Source organism: Hyla sarda, chromosome 1, assembly GCF_029499605.1.
Source record: "Hyla sarda isolate aHylSar1 chromosome 1, aHylSar1.hap1, whole genome shotgun sequence".
NCBI classification, from domain to species: domain Eukaryota; kingdom Metazoa; phylum Chordata; class Amphibia; order Anura; family Hylidae; genus Hyla; species Hyla sarda.
In genome coordinates, this window is record NC_079189.1 from 109,398,097 (window position 1) to 109,414,877 (window position 16,781).

The 16,781-nt window shown below is 41.9% G+C and overlaps 1 protein-coding gene across 5 annotated transcripts in view; it reads left to right on the forward strand.

The window, feature by feature from the left end:
- The first annotated feature begins 237 nt into the window (after positions 1-237).
- The window catches only part of ACSL1 (acyl-CoA synthetase long chain family member 1), a 130,927-nt gene continuing 114,383 nt past the window's right edge, over positions 238-16,781 (forward strand). For 3 of the 5 annotated variants that reach the window (XM_056560068.1, XM_056560056.1, XM_056560061.1), the window contains exon 1: positions 238-503. The gene's annotated coding sequence lies outside the window, so the exon portion shown is untranslated. Of the gene's footprint in view, positions 504-14,737; positions 14,786-16,781 lie in introns of all 5 variants that reach the window. The other 2 variants (XM_056560065.1, XM_056560078.1) reach the window with 2 other exon arrangements.

Here is a 16,781-nt window from a genome sequence, read left to right on the forward strand (position 1 = left end):
GCCTCTGGGCTAATGATACCTGTGATTTCCAATGAAACAGCTTGCAGTAGTGAGGATGTCATCAAACCATTGAAAAAGGGGTACTTCCCCGAAACACGTCTGGCTATCATTTGCCCAGTACTGCCATACTTCTGCTGCCACAACTTGATATACAGTTTGCCTTGTATATGCTATTACCTCTCAAGCGCTGCAGTCTCCGCAATAGGAGACCACCGCAAGGTGTGTGCATGCGCCTGAAACTTCCAACTGCCGCACGAGGACGCCGGTTACAGAAGTCTGCATTGCCTTAATCCCACTGCCTGGACACTGCCAACAAGCCGGACACAGAGCCGCCCTACCCCGCAGCGGAGCCTGCCAGCTTCTTCTCACAGGACAAGCAGACACCCCGCTTACAATGCCATCCTCACTACTGCGAGCTGTTTCATTGGAAACCACAGGTAACATTTACCAAGAGGCCAGGAGCAGCCCGCGCCAACCTGTGAAATCACCCATTCACGTATAAGGTACTTACTCTTTTTGAAACATCCTTTGAATTGAACTTGATGCATATCTATATCTGCTAATCCCGGAACCTCCGGGGCAGACAACATTTCTAGACTGCTGCTATTGGTGACAACCATAGCCGATCACGTGTATTGTTGCGCCACCGACTCCAATGCGATTTACCACTTCAAGGCACTATTAAACAATACAGCAAAGGGGCATACTATCATTTTACCCTAACTTACACTACATTGCTATTATCCGTTATATTTTGTATTTTATACTGTATTTTTATACTGTAATTTCATTTGCATAAATCTGTATCATATACAGTGTGACCCCCCCGACCTACGATGGCCCCGACATACGATCATTTCAACATACGATGGCCTCTCAGAGGCCATCGCATGTTGAAGGCAGCATCAACATACGATGCTTTTGTATGTCGGGGCCATCGCATAAACGGCTATCCGGCAGCGCAGACTGCTTCAGCCACCGCCGGATAGCCGTTTACGGTGCCCCATGTGATCCACTGACCTGTCACTTACCTGTCCTCGGGGCTCCGGCGCGTCCTCTTCGGGATCCTCTGCATCGTCGGCGCTCTCCATCATTGTCATCACTTCGCTGCGCACGCCGTCCCGTCATCCAATAGGAGCGGCGTGTGTAACGACGTGATGGCGGCGACAGAGAGCGAAGATGCCGGGGAAGCAGAGGCCTTGCCAGAGCGTCGGGGACACGGCAACAGCGATGGAGGGAGACATCCAGGGCAGCGGTGACGGTCCGGAGCGGCGGGGACAGGTGAGTACAACTTCCTCTACCAGTGGTTTTCAACCTGCAGACCTCCAGATGGTGCAAAACTACAACTCCCAGCATGCCCAGACAGCCAACGGATCCCTCAACATACGATGGTTTCAACAAACGATGGTCCATTTGGAACGGATTCCCATCGTATGTTGAGGGACCACTGTATATATAACCAAACTGGATCTGCAGCAAGGGCCCTGCTCAGACACCAGTCCATTTTTGCTATCCTTTTACATACAAATAAAAAAAAAAATATCTTGAACCAATAAACCAGTATTTTTTAGATTAACCAGCTACATTTCATCATCATTTCATATGATATCTCTATTATTAATTTAGCACCTTTTCGCTTACACCTTGAGGTCTGAAACCCCCTTTTTATGATTGTTTATCCAGTTGGAACTTTAGGTAAAGTGCATCTCAGCCCCTTAGGCAAGCTGGAGGAGATTTATCAAAACCTGTCCAGAGGAAAAGTTGCCCAGTTGCCCATAGCAACCAATCAGATCACTTCTTTCATTTTTAACAAGGTCTCTGCACAATTAAAGAAGCGATCTGATTGGTTGCTATTGGCAACTAGGCAACTTTTCCTCTGGACAGGTTTTGATAAATGAAAGAAGCGATCTGATTGGTTGCTATTGGCAACTAGGTAACTTTTCCTCTGGACAGGTTTCGATAAATCTCCCCCACTATCTTTTGAGTGTGTAGCCACCCAGTTACTTATTTTTCTATTGTATAAAGTAATTTAATCTTGTTCCAGGATTGTGGTTTCAATAAGCGTATTCTCCCTGGTTGCTGAAGCAAAGATAATTTCAAATCAGCAGGTGTGAAAATAGTTAGTGGTTGGATTATAAAACCAACATATAGTGAGCTGGGATATGTAATTGGATCGAAATACAAGAACCTAGTTCCCAAAGGCCATTGTGTTTCAAAACAAATGATCAAATATTGAAGATCTGGTAATGTTTTTTTTTTGTGAACTTGATCTTTGTACAGTAGTTATTTACTGTCTGTGGTGTTCACTTATCCTTTATGTGTTCCGGATCACATTAAAGACAAGCACACTTTTATAAGTGTTACTCTGGACTACTATTTCTTCTTCAAGTGTAGTAAGATATGGCATTGGCTCCAACACCGTGTATATGCTAGAAGAAACACAAGGCACGTCTTCTAGATACTAAATATATGTAGGCAACAACACGTTCATCAGCTGATCCCTGTCCCGGCGCTGAGTTCATATATTTCAGCGCCGGGTCATTTCTCTTCAAAAGAAGTGGGCGTGACCAAGTGGACAACCGCGAAACCGGTTACCCACGAGCTCTCTGAGCTTGCGTTCTTCTTCCTCCGAGCATGCTGCTGTAACCCCGTCTTACATGTAATAAAGAAAGTGCCATCCCGGCGAAATTTCCTGGTGAGTGCTGTACAGTCTGTTTCTTCTATGCCCGTAGTTACATGTTCTTCAGTTCAAGTTCAAGCACCCGTGGATAGCCGGTCAGTTGTCATCATCATTACCATTGCGGCAGCATTCCTATACTCTGATCCCAGAGTGCCGGACTCTGTTTTCTATGTGTGTTTCTAAATATATGTATAATGTCTTAAAAATTATTATTATGGCTCAAGGACACATGAATGTTTCATGTTTGCATGGATTTTAGCCCCATAAGGACACAGGGTTTTTCAGTTTTTGCATTATTATTTTTTCCTCATCACCTTCTAAAAATCATAACGCTTTCAATTTTGCACATAAAATTCCATATGATGGCTTATTTTTTGCGCCACCAATTCTACTTTGCAGTGACATTAGTCATTTTACCTAAAAATCCAGGGCAAAATGGAAAAAAATTCATTGTGTGACAAAATTGAATAAAAAATTTCATTTTGTAACTTTTGGGGGCTTCCGTTTCTACACAGTGCATTCTTCGGTAAAAATAACACCTTATCTTTATTCTGTAGGTCCATACGGTTAAAATGATACCCTACGTATATAGGTTGGATATTGTCGTACTTCAGAAAAAAATCATAACTACATGCAGGAAAATTTATACATAAAAAATTCTCATTTTCTAACCCCTATAACTTTTTTATTTTTCCGTGTATGGGCCGGTATCAGGACTCATTTTTTGCGCCGTGTTCTGAAGTTTTTATCGGTATTACTGCATTTGTATTGATCAGACTTTTTGATCGCTTTTTATTCATTTTTTCATGATATAAAAAGTGAACAAAAATATGTTATGTTGAAATTTGGAATTTTTTTGCACGTACGCCATTGACAGTGCGGTTTAATTAACAATATATATTAACATATGTTTTTTTTTATGGGAAAAGGGGGGTGGTTCAAACTTTTAGGGGTTAAATGACCTTTATTAACTTTTTTTTTCCACTTATTTTTTTGCAGTGCTATAGCTCCCATAGGGACCTACACTGCACACACTGATCTTTTACCCCGATCCCTGCAAAGCCATAGCTTTGCATGGATCAGCGAGATAGGGACTCAATTGCTCAAGCCTGTAGCTCAGGCTTGGAGCAATCAAACACCGATCGGACGCGACAGAGCAAGGTAGAGGGGCCTCCGCTCGCGTCCTAGCTGATCAGCCCGACTGAGCTGCCAGGAAGCGTTTACTTAAATTTTTAGACGCGGCGATCAAAGTTGATCGCCGTGTCTAAAAATTTAAATAAACGCGGCGATCAAAGGGTTAATAGCACGCAGCGCAACGATCGGTGCCGCACGCTATTAGCCCAGGGTCCCTGCTATCGTTAGCAGCCGGGAAAGGGGATAAGTTTTAGATCGCTGGGGATCAGAGCGCTGGGGCTCCTGTTTAGCGCCCCGGCACTCCTTTACAGTGGCGCGTCACGACCCCCGCCTGAAGCGGGGACTGCCATGCCTCCTCCATATAGCTCTATGGGAAAGATGTTCGGCTCATACAGGCTTGAAGTGCAGGTGATGCTGATCAAAATGATACTTACCACATCTTGATCCGTTGCTCCGTTCCGCCGTAATTCTTTTTCTGTATATGCAAATTAGTTGCTTGGGGCATGGATGGAGCTACGATCCTTGCTCCGGGCACTGTGACATATCTTAGCCAGGTGGCGCTCCGCCCGGCTCCTCCATCTTCATAATCCCCCTCCCTGCTCGCTCGGTGTATGCTGCTGTTCGGCGCATGGGCGTTTTTTTCCCTGAAATCGTGGCGCCAAGAAAAACACCATGTGGGTTTTAACTTTGGTGTTTTTTCAGGCGGTTTTTATTCTCTTTTGGACCTTAGCGATCCAAAAAAGTGATGGATATACCTTTTTAATAAAATTTCGTAGGGTACCATTAAAAAATAAACAAATAAAAAAGATACAGTAGTGATGGAAAAAATTGTATTTAACGAAATTTATCTTTTTTATAACAACATTTTTATAAATTTTTAAACAGGGATCAATTCATGTGGGTGGACAGGGCACTAAAAATGTAGCGGACAATGATAAAAATGTAGTGTGTGTGTTTTTCACTTTTTATTCTTTATTTTTTAGGTGGTACTACTACTCCCAGCATGGAACACACACTGTTCCATGATGGGAGTAGTAGTACCTGCAGTTAAGGAAAGGTCACAGCGGGTGTCACTCCTGACATTCGCTGTGATCGTCCTTTCAATTGCAGAGATGTGGAGCGGCTCTATACAGCGTATAGATATATATGTGTGTTCATTCATATTTCCCTCTGAGAGCTGTGATGGCTGCAACCATCTGGCCAATCCCCACTCTGGGCGGAAAATATGAATGAGTGAGGTGAATTTCTATTCACATCACTGGCCAGAATACAGTGCAGAGATGTGAGCACTGTATAGAGCCGCTCCACATCTCTGCTATATTATGGACGATCGCATTGGGTGTCAGGAGTGACACCCGGGGCGATATGTCTATTATGTCTATTAAACACACACACTTTATTAAAAATGAATAAAAAAATGTTTTAGCAAAAAATTGAAATTTCGTTAAAGAATTTTTTTTTCCATCACTACTGCATCCTTTTTTTTTTGGTACCCAACAAATTTTGGGTACCAAAAAAAAAAACGCCAAAGGGGCCAGAAATGCACACACATGAGAAAACGCCAGAAACAATGCCAGAAAAACGGCAGATGCAGGAAATTGCACTGTCGTTTCTCAGACCAAAAAACGCAGGACAAAAAACCAAGTAGAAGTTTAGCCTGACTAAAAAAAAGAAGGCTCGCCTTAATGGGTTGTGTATAATAAATATAGCACCTAGAAGAGTTGGATGAAAGTTTGACACTTCATCCTCACTTATGGTGTCATAGAGGTTGTGACCATAACTGCTATGTCAGCAGTCCAAACTGCAGCCCTCCAGATGTTGCACAGCTACAACTCCCAGTAGGGCTATGCTTTTGAGCTATTTTGGGAAAGGGGAGAGCAATGGGTCTACAGTGAGTGGGTACTGTAATGCAATGAAAGGTAGCAGTAACGTGATCAGCTATAGAGCGGGAGAGTAGGCTTTCAAAGCAAGAATGCAGGAGAGGGGAATAATGGGAGCTCCATTTCTATGCGAGCAGGCCTGCCAATGAGAAACATTTAAGCCAGTTAATTCCTTTAAAGAGTAATTCGCGTAGGACAGAACTTTGGCCAGAAAGACTTTGCTCATATTTATCATCTACCAAGTGCATGTGCTATGAACTACAAAAAATGTGTGTAGAAATGCTTGAATGAAAAGACTGCCAAATGATGTGACTGGGTGTGTCCACAAGAAGCTGGCTGAAAAGGTAATATCAGGCTTAAGGTGATGGTGAAATACACACAGCAAGAAATAATGAATAAACTGTGCACAAACTAAACTAATTCTCCTGCACTAGACACTATGGAGGAACCTACTAGGGGCTACATCTAGTGCAGATCGGCCAAAAGGTGGAAAATTTTGCACAAACCCTCTGGTTTATGCAACATTTTGTGATTCCTGCACTGCACTCCTGTGGCTTCCTGCAAATGGGGTTTAGTGGCCCTGCATGCACACCCAGGATTTTGCCAAATATTTTCAGCTTAAAGGGGTACTGCGGTGGAAAAAAAATTTTTTAAATCAACTGGTGCCAGAAAGTTAAACAGAGTTTTAAATGACTTATATTAAAAAAAAATCTTAATCCTTCCAGTACTTATCAGCTGCTGTATACTACAAAGGAAGTTCTTTTCTTTTTGAATTGCACTGACAAGAGGCTGGATTGTTTTTTAACTACTGATAGATGCTGTTATCTTGACTTTTTGTGACTTTCTTCATGTGTTGGTACCAACATCTGGTGAAAATTTCACTTCAATAGCACCTTTGAAAATTTATTGTTTGAATTTAAGGGAGAAAAATGACAGAACTCAACAAAGACTAGTAAATTTACAGTAATCTTAAAGGGGTAGTCCAGTGGTGAAAAAGGTATCCCCTATCCTAAGGGGGGTCCTCCGCTGGGGCCCCCTGCGATCTCTCTGTACGGGGGCCAGGCTCTCCGGCCAGATATCGGGTGTCGACCTCCGCACGAAGCGGCGGCCGACACGCATCCTCAATACATCTCTATGGCAGAGCCGGAGATTGCCGAAGGCAGCGCTTCAGCTCTGCCATAGAGTTGTATTGAGGGGGCGTGTTGGCCACCGTTTCGTGCGGAGGTCGACACGCCCCCTTCCCGAGGGCTGTCGGGGCTCCGTACAGGAGATGGCAGGGGGCCCCAGCGGTCGAACCCCGCGATCTCAAACTTATCCCCTATCCTTAGGATAGGGGATAAGTTGTTCACCACTGGGTCACCACTGGACTACTCCTTTAAAGTTCCCTGAAATGGACCATTTTAGTTTGCCAGCCCCTAAGTTGTTGCTGTATCATCTTCACTAGCTCAAACATACATGCTTGTTATATCTAAGCCAGAAGAATAGGAAAATAGAACAGCAAGTTAAACAATTTCAGGTACTGAAATTCATAGGGGAAGATTTACAAAACCTGTCCAGAAGAAAAGGTGCTGAGTTGCCCATAGCAGATCTCTTCTTTCATTTTTGAAAAACCTCTGAAAAATGAAAGAAGCGATCTGATTGGTTGCTATGGGCAACTTAGCAACTTTTCCTCTGGACAAGTTTTGATAAATCTCCCTTATTGTCTTTTGTTTGTTCATTTCATGGTAACCACGGAACCGGTTTATGATTGCCTTATTCTTCTATCTGAATTGATGATATGGACACCTCTGTAATCTTCTGCCATTAATACCGCTTCACATTGCTGCTGCCAGATATGTGGCAGGTTTAATCTGGCATCTCTGTCCAGACATGTCTAACACTAGGTAAAAAAATGTGAGGTAATGTAAGGCAGATTTTTGCTTCACTATGAGATGTAAGCATCTGAGGAAGGCGCACTACACGAAAAGGCATAATACCATGTGGTTTATACTACAAATTTTTCCATTTATGACTTTATAAATGTTCAAAACAAGGACTTCAGTCCATGATGTTAAAGCATACCTGTCATTTCAAATAGCTTTCCAGGATAAAAGAACCCCAAAATAGTAATAACATTAGAGGTTATGGATATTGGATTCATGGGGATAGAAAATTGATCCAGGGATTTATTCTGATTGCCATTTTGGGGTTGGGAAGGAATATTTCTTCTGTCATGGGGCAATTGACATCAGCCTCATATGGGGGTTGCCTTCCTCTGGATCAACACAGTAGAGTTTTATGTTGAACTCGATGGACTCTTTTTTTCACTTTCACAAACTTTGTTACTATGTTACTATGATAAGCTGTCAAATATGTGAGATTTCTGCTCTGAAAGCTTTTACGGGTAATTTTTAGTTGTCCCTGTGATAGTGGGTAAAGACTAGCTGTTATGATGTCTCCCATTCACTGTATACACACACACAAACACACACAGAACAAGAGATCCTGCTCTTCTGTATCTTTATAGCACTCTCTAATGGTCTATTCACACGGCAAAATTTCCGCATGCGGAATGCGGCACAGATTCCGTATACAGATTTCACCTCAAATTAAAGCCCAATAGATTGGGATTCTGCACTCCCATTCACACTTCTGAATTTCCGCATGCGGATTCAGCACCAATTCTACACAAAATTTGCACAAGCCAGAAATCATTCAAATTAATGTGGTAGCAGAATGGTGCGGATGTGCAGAAATTCTGGCATGTGAATACACCCTCAGAAGCAGCTTTGTGCAATACTTAACCTCTTAAGGACGTAGGGCGGTACCTGTACGCCCTACGCCCAGTCCCGGTGTTTAAAACGGGGTCACATTGTGACCCCGCATCACACCGGGTCGGTCCCGGCTGCTATTCATAGCCGGAACCCTGGGCTAACAGCGCGCGGCACTGATCGTTGTGCCGCGTGCTATTAACCCTTCAGATGCGACGATTAAAGTTGACTGCCGCGTCTGAAAGTGAAAGTAAACACTTCCTGGCAGCTCAGTCAGGCTGATCGGGACATCGCAATAAAATCGCGATGTCCCGATCAGCTAGGACGCGAGCAGAGGTCCCCTTACCTGTCTCCACTGTGTCCGATCTGGGTTTGATTACTCCGAGCCTGAGCTACAGGCTTGAGCAATCGAGCCCCTATTTCGCTGATCCATGCAAAGCTATAGCTTTGCAGGGATCAGCATAAGAGATCAGTGTGTGCAGTGCTATAGCTCCCTATGGGAGCTATAGCACAAAAAAAAGTGAAAAAAAAGTTAACAAAGGTCATTTAACCCCTTCCCTAATAAAAGTTTGAATCACCCCCTTTTCCCATAAAAAAAAACTGTGTAAATAAAAATAAACATATGTGGTATCACCGCGTGCGGAAATGTCCGATCTATAAAAATATATTATTAATTAAATTGCATGGTCAATGGTGTACAACCACGTTTTTGCCTGCGGTCGGGAAACCGCATAGGGCCGAAAACGAAGCCGACCGGAGGCTGGGGTTCACTCCGGTCGGCTCATAGACATACATTAAATACGGTTCCCGAATACGGCTGAGTGCAGGCGCCGCGATTAAGCCCCGCCCCCTCCTCCCAACCGTATACGGGAGCCGTATTTAACAAATCGTGTTGTGTACCCAGCCTAACACATGTTTTGCTATACACATGTTTATTCCCTTTGTTTGTATTGGAACTAAACCAAAAAGGGGAGGGGAAAAAAGCTAATTGGACATAATGTCACATCAAACTCCACAAATGGGCTGGACAAAATTATTGGCACCCTTATGGAAAACATACCCTATGGGAAAAATAACTGAAATCAATCGCTTCCTATAACCATCAATAAGCTTCTTAACCCCTTAACGACCACTGACGTAAATGTACGTCCTGTTTTGGCGGGACTTCCCACAACAGGACGTACATTTACGTCCCGTGTATGACCGCGAGCATCGGAAGGGTGCTCGCGTCATACACGGCAGGTTCCGGTTGCTAGCAGCAGCCGGGGACCCGCCCGTAATGGCCGACATCCGCGATCGCGTGGATGTCCGCCGCTAACCCCTCCAATGCTGTGATCAATACAAGATCATGGCATCTGCGGCATTGCGGCACTTTGATTGGATGATCGGATCGCCCGCGGCATTGCCACGGGGATCCGATCATCCAGCATGACAGCCGGAGGTCCTCTTACCTAGCTCCGGCCGTCTCCCGGGGTCTTCTGCTCTGGTCTGCGATCGAGCAGACCAGAGCAGAAGATCACCGATAATACTGAGCAGTGCTGTGTCCTCTGCATAGCACTGCACAGTATTAGCAATCAAACGATTGCTATAGATAGTCCCCTATGGGGATATAAAAAGTGTAAAAAAAAAAGTTGGAAAATGTAAAAATAAAAAGGAAAAAAAAAGGAAAAAATCCCCTCCCCCAATAAAAAGGAAAATTGTCAATTTTTCCCATTTTACCCCCAAAAAGCGTAATATTTTTTTTAAATAAACATATTTGGTATCGCCGCGTTCGTAAATGTCCGAACTATCAAAATATAATGTTAATGATCCCGTACGATGAATGGCGTAAACGTAAAATGCTGCTTTTTTGTCACATTTTATTAAAAAAGATTAATAAAAAATTATCTAAAAGTTTTATATATGCAAATGTGGTATCTAAAAAAGTACAGATGATGGCGCAAAAAATGAGCCCTCATAGCGCCCTATTTACGGAAAAATGAAAAAGTTATAGGTGGTCGAAATAGGGCGATTTTCGATTTTACTGATTTTGTACAAAAAGTTTTAGATTTTTTTTAAGCGGTACAAAAATATAAAAGTATCTAGCCATGGGTATCATTTTAATTGTATTGAGCCACAGAATAAAGAACACATGTCATTTTTACCGTAAAGTGTACAGTGTGAAAACAAAACCCTCCAAAATGTGCAAAATTTTGGTTTTCATTTACATTTCCTCCCTAAAAATTTTTTTTTTTGGGTTCGCCGTACATTTTATGGTAAAATGAGAGGTTTAATTACAAAGTACAATTGGCCACGCAAAAAACAGTGTCAGTACATGAAAATATAAAGGAGTTATGGATTTTAGAAGGCGAGGAGGAAAAAACAAAAACGCAAAAATAAAATTGGCCTGGTCCTTGAGGTGAAAATGGGCTTGGTCATTAAGGGGTTAAACCTCTCAGCCAGAATGTTGGACCACTCTTCCTTTGCAAACTGCTCCAGGTCTCTCTTATTGGAAGGGCGCCTTTTCCCAACAGCAATTTTAAGATCTCTCCACAGGTGTTCAATGGGATTTAGATCTGGACTCATTGCTGCCACTTCAGAACTCTCCAGTGCTTTGTTGCCATCCATTTCTGGGTGCTTTTTGACGTATGTTTGGGGTCATTGTCCTGCTGGAAGACCCAAGATCTCGGACGCAAACCCAGCTTTCTGACACTGGGCTGTACAGTGCGAAATCCGTTGGTAATCCTCAGATTTCATGATGTCTTGTACACATTCAAGGCACCCAGTGCCAGAGGCAGCAAAACAACCCCAAAACATCATTGAACCTCCACCATATTTCACTGTAGGTACTGTGTTCTTTTCTTTGTAGGCCTCATTCTGTTTTCGGTAAACAGTAGAATAATGTGCTTTACCCAAAAACTCTATCTTGGTCTCATCTGTCCACAAGATGTTTTCCCAGAAGGATTTTTTGCTTACTCAAGTTCATTTTGGCAAAATGTAGTCTTGCTTTTTTATGTCTCTGTGTCAGCAGTGGGGTCCTCCTGGTCTCCTGCCATAGACTTTCATTTCATTTAAAGGGGTACTCCGGTGGAAAACTTTTTTTTTTTTAAATCAACTGGTGCCAGAAAGTTAAACAGATTTGTAAATTACTTCCATTTAAATCTTTTTCCTTATATATAACATCACAGAATTTTTTTATTTTTTTTAACAAAAGTTAATATTAATAATGGGGCAACAATCAACAATATGGTGATACATTCAAACCCAGCTCACAGGGTGCAGTAAGGTGTCTAAGACAATAGCTGTAGGGCTCCCAGTGTACTATTTAAAAATCTTAATCCTTCCAGTACTTATTAGCTGCTGAATACTACAGAGGAAATAATTTTCTTTTTGGTACACAGTGCTCTCTGCTGACATCTCTGTCCATTTTAGGAACTGTCCAGAGCAGCATATGTATTCTATAGGGATTTTCTCCTACTCTGGACAGTTCTTAAAATGGACAGAAATGTCAGCAGAGAGCACTGTGCTCGTGATGTCAGCAGAGAGCACTGTGTTCTGAAAAAAAAAGAATTTCCTCTGTAGTATTGAGCAGCTAATAAGTACTGGAAGGATTAATAATTTTTAATAGAAGTAATTTATAAATCTGTTTAACTTACTGGCACCAGTTGATTTAAAAAAATAATAAAAAGGTTTCCACCGGAGTACCTCTTTAATTGTTGACAGATATTCAAGCTGTCCTGCAGGTTCAGGGAGCATCAGTGTCAGCGTGGACTATCTTTGGAACTTGTTTGGGGCTGCTTATCCTCCATCCGGACAATCCTGTGTTAACACCTTTCATAAATTTTTCTCTTCTGTCCACGCCCAGGGAAATTAGCTACAGTGCCATGGGTTGCAAACTTCTTGATAATGTTGCGCACTGTGGACAAAGGCAAATCTAGATCTCTGGAGATGGTCTTGTAACCTTGAGATTGTTGATATGTTTCCACAATTTTGGTTCTCAAGTCCTCAGATAGTTCTTTTCCTCTTTCTGTTATCCATGCTTAGTGTGGTACACACAATGCAAAGACTAAGTGAACTTCTCTCCTTTTTCAGGTGTAATTTTTATATTGCCCACACCTGATACTTGCCCCAGGTGAGTTTAAAGGAGCATCACATTCTTGAAACAATCTTATTTTTCCACAATTTTGAAAGGGTGCCCATAATTTTGTCCAGATCATTTTTGGAGTTTGGTGTGACATTATGTTCAATTTGCTTTTTTTCCTCCCTTTTTTGGTTTAGTTCTAATACACACAAAGGGAATAAAAATGTGTACGGCTAAATATGTGTTACTGTAATCCTTTTCTGTGAGAAATACTTCATTTTCTTGAAAAATTTCAGGGGTGCTAACATTTACGGCCATGACTGTAATACCCATTACAAGTTCGTGCAGTCACTGTGTCTCTGTCTGCCTCTGTTTCTCTCCAGCTACTCCCACAATTCCCCTTCCCCTCTCCAAAGACTTGTGTGGGCAGCTGTAACCTGATTTTAGCCAAATTTAGTGAGGAATTTACCGAATGTAGTGAGGGGATCTGCCTCAAAACAGATTGTACAGTTTTTTAGAGTGCAAATCTAAATAGAAGTATACTCGGCACCACCAAGTATATGGTAAGCTGCAGGTGTGAAGACTGGCAATAGAGCAGAACATGGCCCCTAGATCTGAAGTTCAGCCTGTCTGGTGCCAGCATGTGGAAAAACAGATATAGTCCCAGTTCATAAATGTATGAAAAAAGAATACGGAGCACTCACCAGGTCTTTCAGGCTTCAACTTCTTTATTGTTCAAATGAACGTGCAGGGTAAATCAGGCAGGGGAGTAGGTGGATAAGACGCAGGGGTACAGAGCTGGCAATGGACCGTTGCGCGCCGAAGCGCTTCGTCAGGTCAGGTATGATGACGAGCAGGAAAAGGTGTGTTTTTAACATGCAAGGGTAACTATGGATACATAGGTGAACACAAATACATATTGATTCATTCACAAAGGAAACATGACATCATTGTTAAAAACAGCCTCGTCCAGTGAATCGATAAAGTGGTCACTGGTGAATATTTACAACAATGCCCCTAACTCATTCCTGTCATGGAGGCTAAGCGGGCCGTGGCATTTGTACGGATGATCCATCTGGCTTGATTTCTTAATTAATGCTGATGTTTATTTAAACCCTGCTCTGGAGTCTCGATCCTCTCTATAGCTGCAAACTTGAAAGCATTGGGATTGCTATTGTGGACACTTTTCATATGGGAGATGAATCGAGACGCGCCTATGCCTATTCTAAGAGATCGTATGTGTTCTCTGATTCTATGGAACAGGGGCCTAATCTTCTTCCCTATATCATAGTTACCACAGTTGCATATGAGACAATAAATTACAAAAGTGGTTCTACAAGTTAAAAAAAATTTGATATTAATGGTGTACTCACCACCGATATTAGACAAAACCCTACAACAACATAGGTAAAGGTGCACATAAAAGATGCTACATCAAAATATAAAAATAGTGCACCAAACACAAGATACCAAAACACAAATATATCTTGATTAATTGAATTCAAATGGTTAAAAACATACAAAAGTACAAAGGCACCAGAGCACATGCAGAGAGTAGATATGTAGGCTATACCCATTGGTGGTGAGCGTAAAACGCTACAATGAAATGAAATGCCAAGTAACAGTACATAATATACATGCATATAACACCAGAGACAAGGCAATAAAGCAAAACCTGGACATTGATAGTAGGATAAATCATATAGGGTGCCAGGCCATACCTACCAATGCAAATGGGAGATAAATCGAGAAGCGCCTATGCCTGTTCTAAGAGATCGTATGTGTTCTCTGATTCTATGGAACAGAGGCCTAATTGTCTTCCCTATATAATAGTTACCACAGTTGCATAAGAGACAATAAATTACAAAGGGGTTCTGCAAGTAAAAATGTTTTGATATTAATGGTGCACCCGCCTAGATTTAGCAAACTACATTTATTGTTGTATTTACAGTAATTACATGAACCAAGGGAAAATTGCCTGATGGACATCACTAAGCCTGTTTTTTTTTAGATGATTTTTTTCTTTTCTGTTTTTTTATGTAATCTTGTATAAAAATGTTATTTCTATATGCAATGATTAGATTTTGTTCTATAGCTTTCTCTAAATCAGTGTCCAGTTAAAGCATGTACCAATTGTTAAGAATGGCATGTTTAATTAAACCATTTATTGGGGTATTTTTAAAAGTGAATGTAAATCTATTTTGATTTTTTGTTGTTCTTTTTTGTAAATTAGACCTTTGAATGTCATCAACTTTTTCCCGTGCTGTCTTCAAAACTTCAGGTGGGTACCCCCTCTGCAGAGTCTGTCTTCAAGCTCAGAAGCCTGTTTGGCAAAAATGTCATGATTGTTATTTATTCTTTTAAAGTGGATAAGCTGGCTTAGTGGAATAGAGTTCTTCGTGTGGGTGGGATGGGACGTGGCATATTGTAGTATAGAGTTCCTGGATGTGGGCTTCCTATATCCTGATGTAATAATAAAATTATTGATGATATCAATCCTCACATTCAGGAACTCCAAGGAATCATTACCAAAAACTGAAGTGAATGTCATGTTCATAGTATTTATGTAATTCAGGTACTTGACAAAACCTGTAAAGTCCCATCCAACACCACAAAGATATCGTCAACAAAGCGCAAAAATATTTTTATGTGGCGAACATATGGATTTAATGATGTTAATACGTAATTCTGTTCAAAAATTTACTGAAAAATGTAGCAAAACCGCATGAGATGGGCATGCTTGTTGCTTAAACCATTGGTTATTGCACTGGAAACAATTGTTAGCAAGGATGAAGGACACGGATTCAGCTATAAATTGAATTAATTCAGGGGATTTATTGGAGCTCTCCAGGGACTCACGGACAGCCTGTACACCTGCATCCTGAGGGATGCGGGTGCACAGGCTCTCTACATCTATAGAGGCTAGCTTGTAGCCCTCCTGCCACTCAAAGTCATCAAAAGATGAAATAAGATCTCCTGTGTCACGGACATAAGAAACCAGCCAGTCCACATAACTGGAAAGGAACTATTGGAGTTGGAGAATCTATCCCCGCCAAGATGTGGGAGCCAGGTGAAGGGCTGACTGGTTTATGAATTTTAGGCAATATGTACCACCTAGGTACACCCTAATCCAGATTGGAATGTCTCAATTAAAGAGAAAGAAGCCCTGAATTGGCTTCCCGAGAGAGAGAGAGAGAGAGAGAGAGAGAGAGAGAGAGAGAGAGAGAGAGAGAGAGAGATAATATTGTAGTGCCTAAAGCTGATAAGGGGGGTTCAATAGTATCAAGGTAGATTATAAAAATGAGGCACAAAACCAGTTGGGGAACATTATTGTGTACGTGTACAAATTAAAACAGGATCCCACAAGGAAAATTATGGATGGCTTTAGAACATTGTTACATAAATACACAGATTTTTTTTGTCATGTATGGGCAGGGAAGAGTGAAGCCCTGAACTCACCTACTCCCACTTGCCCTGCCTACTTGCGTACCTGCCCTAGGCGACGGGTCCACAACCACGGTGACAGTCCCTGCCTGAATAAGTGCAGGGAGTAAAACGTCAACAAAATAAACTTACAATACAGATGGAGGTCGGGACACTGTATGGAATCAAACACACTAACAGAAATAATAACTAAACATACATACACAATATGTCACAGTCCTCAAGCCGAGTCAGTACCAAGAGATAACAGATAAGCCAAATTGCAGAAACAGGAGAAGAGCCAGAAAGCGGAGCCAATGGGTCAAATATGCCACAAATACAAAATACAGTACAAATGCTAGCTAGGAGTAGGAGCTCTTTCGCAGGCAAAGCATGGATGAATACTGAGGGTTTAAATAGGGAGCTAAGCAGGTGAAAAACCAATGAGGTCAGCTGACCATCCAGAGAACAGGGTGTTTCCACAGTAACCAGAATAACAAAAGACATGCAGAAAGGTTGTTACCTGAATGTTCTTCAAAACCTAGGTGGTACATATTGCCTAAAATTCATAAATCAGTCAGCCCTCAACCTGGCTGCCCCATCGTGGCGGGGATAGGTTCCCCAACTGAGTTCCTTTCCAGTTATGTGGATTTGCTGGTTTCACCATTGTTACCCCTCATCCCTTCTTATGTCCGTGACACAGGAGATCTTATCTCATCTTTAGACGAATTTGAGTGGCAGGAGGGCTACAAGCTAGCCTCTATAGACGTAGAGAGCTTGTACTAACCAAAATAAATTATAATTGAGGGTAAGGAAACTTATCGTGTAACTATATATGTGGCACAATACCCCTT